The sequence below is a fragment of the Sturnira hondurensis genome, unplaced genomic scaffold, assembly GCF_014824575.4.
Source record: "Sturnira hondurensis isolate 20B ecotype Veracruz unplaced genomic scaffold, ASM1482457v3 Scaffold0017082, whole genome shotgun sequence".
Taxonomy (NCBI): Eukaryota; Metazoa; Chordata; class Mammalia; order Chiroptera; family Phyllostomidae; genus Sturnira; species Sturnira hondurensis.
In genome coordinates, this window is record NW_028089713.1 from 3,293,547 (window position 1) to 3,300,329 (window position 6,783).

At 47.7% G+C, this 6,783-nt stretch overlaps 1 pseudogene; it reads right to left on the reverse strand.

Annotated features, from left to right (window-relative positions):
* Positions 1 to 2,316: 2,316 nt before the first annotated feature.
* Positions 2,317 to 3,602, reverse strand: LOC119001723 (keratin, type I cytoskeletal 18-like; annotated as a pseudogene).
* Between the last annotated feature and the right edge of the window lie 3,181 nt (positions 3,603 to 6,783).

Here is a 6,783-nt window from a genome sequence, read left to right on the forward strand (position 1 = left end):
GCTGATGGGTGGAGGCTGCGTAGAGCTTATCGGACTGCGAGTGCTGGCTCAGCAGCAGCGCCGCCTCCTGGACTGGGTGGAGTTGGCGTTCATCAGGAACTGCAGGCCCCAACAAAAGTTTCCTGATGTCCAGAAATCTGAGGGCAACCCCAGCCCTGCACAGACTTGAAGGTCATGTGTCTTCTTTCATGCACGTAGCTTCCAATGGTCCTCAGAGGCCTTTCTCAGGCCTTGCTCAAAGGCAGCACTGCCTTTCCTGAAAGTTGTCTTTTATGGGAGCCTTTATCACAGGGAGAGAGGGGGAGAGGAGTGTCAGGGCAACCTGGCAGACTGGAGTCCAAACTATGGGTTTACTCCATCTCTCTAAGCCTCAGTTTCCTCATGTGTAGAATAGAGATACACCTATGAAGATCAAATATGTGGTAGAAGTGTTAGTATGGAAGCAGGAAACTGTGTAGATACTTTTGTTTTCTGAGGATGGTTTTGATATAAACACTGTGGAGACTGGTATGTGAGTAGACAGACACTCGAATAAGGCCTGTCAAACCACAGCAGGATCAGGCTAGAGGTTCAGAGGTGTATGATGAAGCTATGTAGCTGGTGCTCCTACTGCTTAGGGTTGGGGGGTTGTGGGTGGGCTGGTGAGCAGTGCATGGGAGGAACAGCTGAGAGGGCTAGCTGCAGAGGCTTTTCTGGAGCTTTTCTCCACTCACTCAACAATCAGGAATGGATGTCCTTTTATTGGTTCCAGTCAGAGATTCCAAGAAAAACTAAGATGTGGGTGGCTTCCTCCCCGAGAAATCCCCAGGCAGATGTGGAGGCAGAGATCATTCAACAAACACTTATGGAGCCAATCGTTATGAAAGATGCCCAGAATGGAATGGCCCCAGTCCCTGTTCTCTTACAGTGTGGTGGGGATGTTCATTCCTAGCACACAAAGCTGCATTTTCACAAGAGGAAATTACCATTGTGTCAATCAATTGTGTGAGAACCAAGGGCATGTGGGGATGAGTGCTCAGTACCAGGAAGGCTTAACCAAGAAAGTCTTCCTGAGGAGGATGGGAACTGACCAATAGGACTAGATAGAACCAGGAGGCCACGTTGAGAGGAGTGGAGTGACCTGTGCGGAATGCTGGAGAGCTGATGTTCCTTCAGGAGAGTAGCATGTAATGAGCTAGGGAACAGAGGACTGCTGGAAGGTGAACTGGGACCCTGGGGCACATGTGGATCCCTCTCCTAAACTCCCTCTGGCCAGGCAGCTGTGTTGCTGCCTGAACCATGGCAGAAAATAAACTGCTTATTATTCTACCCTCAGCCTCACCTGGGGTTTCACCCTGCCAACTGCCAGAATGAACAGGATCTGTAACCTCTGGCAGATGCAACAGCGAGACCAGGAGTGCGCATCACTGACCTGACCACTGGAGTCGCATGCCTGGTTGTCTCCTGGCTCATGCTGACTTCAGCCAGCCCCAGACCCCAAGCATCTGAATCACCTGTTTTGTATCTGAGTTAAAACCAACCCACAATGGAGATGGTGACCATGTCTCTGTCTGCTGGGCCTCCCTGCCCAGTAGGCCTGGTGGTTCCACATAAATATTGAGTGTCTGCTCAGCCATCTGGGAAGGGAGAGAGAGAGATAAACAGGGCAGGAGGCGAGCCCTAACAAGTAGCCCCGTGTGAATGGAGTCATGATGGCCCACTCTCCATAGGAGAACCAGGAATCCTGGGGTGGAGAATAATTCAGGAGAGTGGTCACCTGGGGGAGGAAGAGGAGCCAGGGAGAGTAAGCAGGATCTTTAGTGGTATTCTAGTGGTTTACTTGTTTAAGCTAAGAAGGGTACGCATGTGTTCACGATCTTGTTCTTTGTATCTTTCTGTATGTCTGAGTAGTTCATAAAATATTTCTGTTTGGTGACCTTGATATCTCATTGAGTCTTCCACCAGAGTCTTTGTTACACTTCAGTAATCCATGGAAACTGATGCTCTAGTCTAAGTTTAAAGCTCTAAGGAGGGAATTCCCAAGACTCCAACACAATCCAAGCCCCATCCTGCTCCCTTCCCTTTTTCCAACTTGGTCTTACTCTATAAAGTCCTGACTCCGTGAGGAGGGAGAACATTTGCTCTGGACTCTGGGCAGTGGTTCCTGTGTGATCTGTCATTCAGTCCCCACTCAGATACTTCTCTGCTCAAATCACCCTTGTCCCTCTCACTCCCCAACCCACACCGCTCTTTTCCTTCTTCTTTTTTTTTCTTCAATGATCTTTGAACTTTTCACTGGCCTTCTATACTTACAAGGATGCCCCACTTTTACTGCCTTTAATGATTCAGAACTTTGGTGTCATTGACCTCAGACACCACTTTTCTGTTCACAATCCTATGGGTGGTGGTCTTTTGAATGAAATGTATGGGGTGGCTGTTGTTTAGGGCACACAAAGATTGATGTCCTCCCCTTCTCCCAGTAGGCTGTGGTGCGTGGTGATCTCAGCTTCCAACTCAACCTTGATGTTCAGCAGGGCCTCACACTCCTAGGCCTGGTGCTGCCCCTCTGCCCATGGCTGGGCCAGCTCTAACTCCAGGTGCAGCAGGATCCCTTTGAGCTGTTCCATCTGCATGGGACAGTGCATCTCCACATCCCTCAGGCTGTTCTCCAAACTGGACTTCAGATTTTTCATCAGATCCAGGTTGATATCCAAGGACTGGTACATCTCAGCAGCTCCTGTCTCAGTGGTTTGTGAGATGATTTCTGTGGTGTGCTCCTCAGTCTGCTGGGACCAGTACTTGTCTAGCTCCTCTCAGTTCCTCCAAGCCAGCTCACCATACTGGGCTCAGATGTCTGCCATGATCTTGCTGAGATTGGGTGTCCCTAAAATCCTTGATATTTTAGGGACACCCAACTCCACGGTCAACTCAGAGTTGGCAGTCTTGTTTTATAGACCATTTACTTCCTCCTCATGGTTCTTCTTTATTAACAAAAGCTCCTACTTGAGATCCTGGATCTCTGTCTCCAGCTGCAGCCAAGTGGTATGAGTGTCATTGCTGTCATCAATGACCTTTCAGAGCCCATTGATGTCACTCTCCACAGTCCAGGGCATGGCCCGTTCCATCTCATACTTGGCTATGAAGTCATCAGTAGCAAGATGTGCATTGTCAGTCTGCAGAACTATGCGGACATTTTCCACAGAACTTGCAAAGATCTGAGCTCTCAGGTTTTCGATGGTCTTGAAATAATGCCCCCAGTATCTGACTTGTGGTCCCTTCTTCTCAAGGTGTTCTTGGAATTTGCTCTCCAGCATCCATTATCAGCTTCCAAGCTTCTTGCCCTCTCCAGGTAGATGGGCAGGTGGTCATTCAGACATTGCATAGTCTCCTTCTTGCCCTGGATGCCCTCTGTGCCTGCCAGATCCCCAGCCATCTCTGCAGCCAGGCCCCAGATTCCCAGCCACCCTGCATGCTGGTGGAGTGGAGATCCGGGAGCCTGAGCCCCTGGTGCCTGCATAGGCACTCGTCATGGTGCTGGCCAGCCAGACCCAGTATCTGGGTGACTACAAGGAGCCCAGTGTCCAGTATTTTGTGGAGAAGCTGGAGCAGGTGCTGAAGTTCATGTTGTTCAGGGAAGAAAGCAAGAAGCTGAGACTTGGGTTCAAGCAGCAGTCTCTTTTCCTTCTTTATTTCCATCTTCCCGAGACAAATGCTTAATAAAGGACCAGGGAAGTGGAGCAGTCTAAGAGTTTCCATAAGAAAAAATTTCCTGTCTAGGAGTTGAAGGATCCAGAAAGGTGACCAAGAAAGAAGTTGGAACTCCCTCCCATTCCTCAGTCACTTGAGCATGATCTTGGAGCAAAGAGACAGTTATTTCCACTTCAGGGGGATCCTATTGGCTTGGAGAGTCAAGACCAAGCTGACAAACATTAGAGGAACTGTACTCACCTTGGCCAGGCTGTAAACTCTGTGGGGCAGAGACTTCTGTGATGGTGCTGGGCACACAACAGGCCCTGAAGTCATGCTTGCTGGGAAGGTGAGGGTGCTCTCAGAGCTGGAGAACAGCTGAGGAAGCTGATAGAAAGAGCACATGCTTTTAAAATATATATATATTTATTTATTTTTATACAGGGGGAAGGGAAGGAGAAAGAGAGGGAGAGAAATATCAATGTGTGGTTGCCTCTCGTGTACCACCTGCTGGGGACATGGCCTGCAACCCAGGCATGTGCCCTGATTGGGAATCGAACCAGCAACCCTGTGTTTTGCAAGCCAGTGCTCAATTTACTCAGCCACATCAGCCATGGCAGAGCACACACTTTAGAGTCAGCTCTGAATTTGAACCTTACCCCTGCTATGTGTCACCTGTGTGTTCTCTCACTTCACCTCTTTATGCTGGGGCTTCCTGGTATGTGGAAGGGCATTAATAACAGTGACTGCTTTCGAGGGGTGTTATAGGTGTATGAGTGACACTGGTCCATAATAGGGGCTAAAATGCTAAAATTCCCAGCCCCCATCTTGGACACTTTAATTCCTGATATTATTTCTTGAAGCTTCTGTTGGAGAAGTTCTTACAGTTTTGTTCTTGTCTTAGTCAGAGTTTCTGAGTCATTCACTTTCTGATTCTGTCATAGCTCTATTTTGTTTTTGTTTCATTTTGGTTTGATTTTGGCCAGTATTTATCTTTCTCTCTTCTTTCTGTTTCTCTCCTTTTCTTATTAGTTATTTCTTCCATAAACACACTTTTCTATTATCTTCCATCTACCCCTCTCCTCATTCTCTCTTCCTTTCTCCTTTTTGATACCCTTCTCCCTTTCAAGAGCATCTGTCTGACTATCCTCACTTTGCTCGCTCTGTTGCATGTTTCTCTGTTCCATAGCATAGAATGACTCTCCTTAGGATGTTCAAGGAAATGAGCAAGAAGCATTTCCTACCTGGTTTCCTACCAGAAACCAGATGGGTACTGCTCTCCATGGAGGCCATGCTTATAATTAGACAGTCATTTCTGGGAAAATCTTTTAACTTTTGGAACCCAAATGGCTCTAGCCTCATCATTGCTCCTCTTTCCCAAGGGCCCTGGTCTCCTTCGGGGTCCTCTGCAAACCAGCAGCAAAGGTCTTAAAATTGTGTTGTCCAGGCAGTGGACTCCCTGTCCTGTATCCACTACCAGGACAGGATTACAGGACCCTGGAGGGAGGAACACCATCTGGAGAATTAGGAACCCTCATCTAATGGGGGAGCAGCACTCTCACAATTCAGATCTGATGCAATCACAGAAAACAAGCAATAACTTGAAAGAAAATCCTCCTGAGTGCTGAGAAGCCATGCTATTTAGAACAAAGAAAATTTAATCAGAGAGGACTTTTGGGAGGAGGCAACTATTGGGCAAAAACTGAAAAGAAGTGCTGGAAAGACACTGAGATAAAGAATAGTGGCTAAGTCCTCAGGGGTGGGGTTGGGGGGATGGTCCAAACTCAAGGTTCAAATGTATAGCCCTTTTCTCTCCAATTGTCAGCCTGGCCCCCAACACCTCTTCATTGGGATTTTAGCAACTTAAAAAATAGCTCAGGGCAACCATAAGAGATATTGAAATGGCTCACCAAACCCAGTTGTTGGTTTTATGCAGTCAGTTTGATTGCTTGTGCCTGCTAATGAATAATTCAGTCTTTTATAGTGAGACAGGTCAGACAAGGGGCTTCATGCATGCAGAAGAGAGCCACTGGTCTAACTGAAAGCAGGCTTCCAAACACTGTAAAGCAGGAGTGTCCAGACTTTTGGCATCTCTGGGCTGCACTGGAAGAAGAGGTGTCTTGGGCCACATGCTAAATACACAAACACTAATGAAAACTGAAGAGCAAAAAAAGAAAGATTTTAAGTAAATTTACAATTTTGTGTTGGCCCGCATTCATAGCCATCCTGGACTACATGGGGTCAACCTGTGGTCTGACAGGTTGTAGTCCATTCTGGACTACAATCTGGCAACCTGTGGTCCACAGGCCACAGGTTGGACACCCCTGCCAGGGAGATGAAGGAATCAAATAAAAAGAGAAGTGGGGAATGAGGCTGGGTGGAATGGTGCTAAAGGGTTTGCAAGGTGATGGGTGAGTTACAGTGGGGATCAGAGGAGTCTAAGGATGAACAGAGCCCTTACTGTTGAGACTGGAAGTCAATTGATAAAGCCAGTCAGAGCATGGCAGTCAGATAATGACAAACAGGATGGCCCAGAAAGAGGGATGGCAGAAACTAAATGAGTTGACTGAACAGGGCAAGGAAGGCTGGTAGGGAAGGGGATCAAGGTGTCCTGGGTCACCCAATCTGCAGTTTCTGAGAGTGACACCCTCAGGCTTTTAGAAGTCAGGCTCAGAATGCTTAAGAGGACCAGTGTGGCTTAATTCGTAGGGTGTTGACTTGCAAAGTGAAAGGTTGCTGGTTCGATTCCTGGTCAGGGGACATACCTGGGTTGATAGTTTGACTGGGACATACCTTGGTTGATAGTTGAAACCCATCAATGTTTCTCTCTCACATTGATGTTACTTCCCCTCTCTTTCTTCCTCCATCCCCCTCTCTCTAAAAAGAAATAAGTAAATCTTAAAAAAGGAGGACCAGGAGGGGTGGGGAAGTGGCAGAGGCAAACAGGAGGCCACTGGAAGCCTGGAAGATACAGAGGGAGCAAGAAGGCCAGTCCCTGTGTGCACTCAAACTGGCGTGGGGAATCTGCTCTTCACTCCTGGCCCAAATGAGGGTGATGGTGGGTGTCTTCCCAAGAAAAATAAGAGGGTGCATTTACCAATTACTTCAAAATGTTAA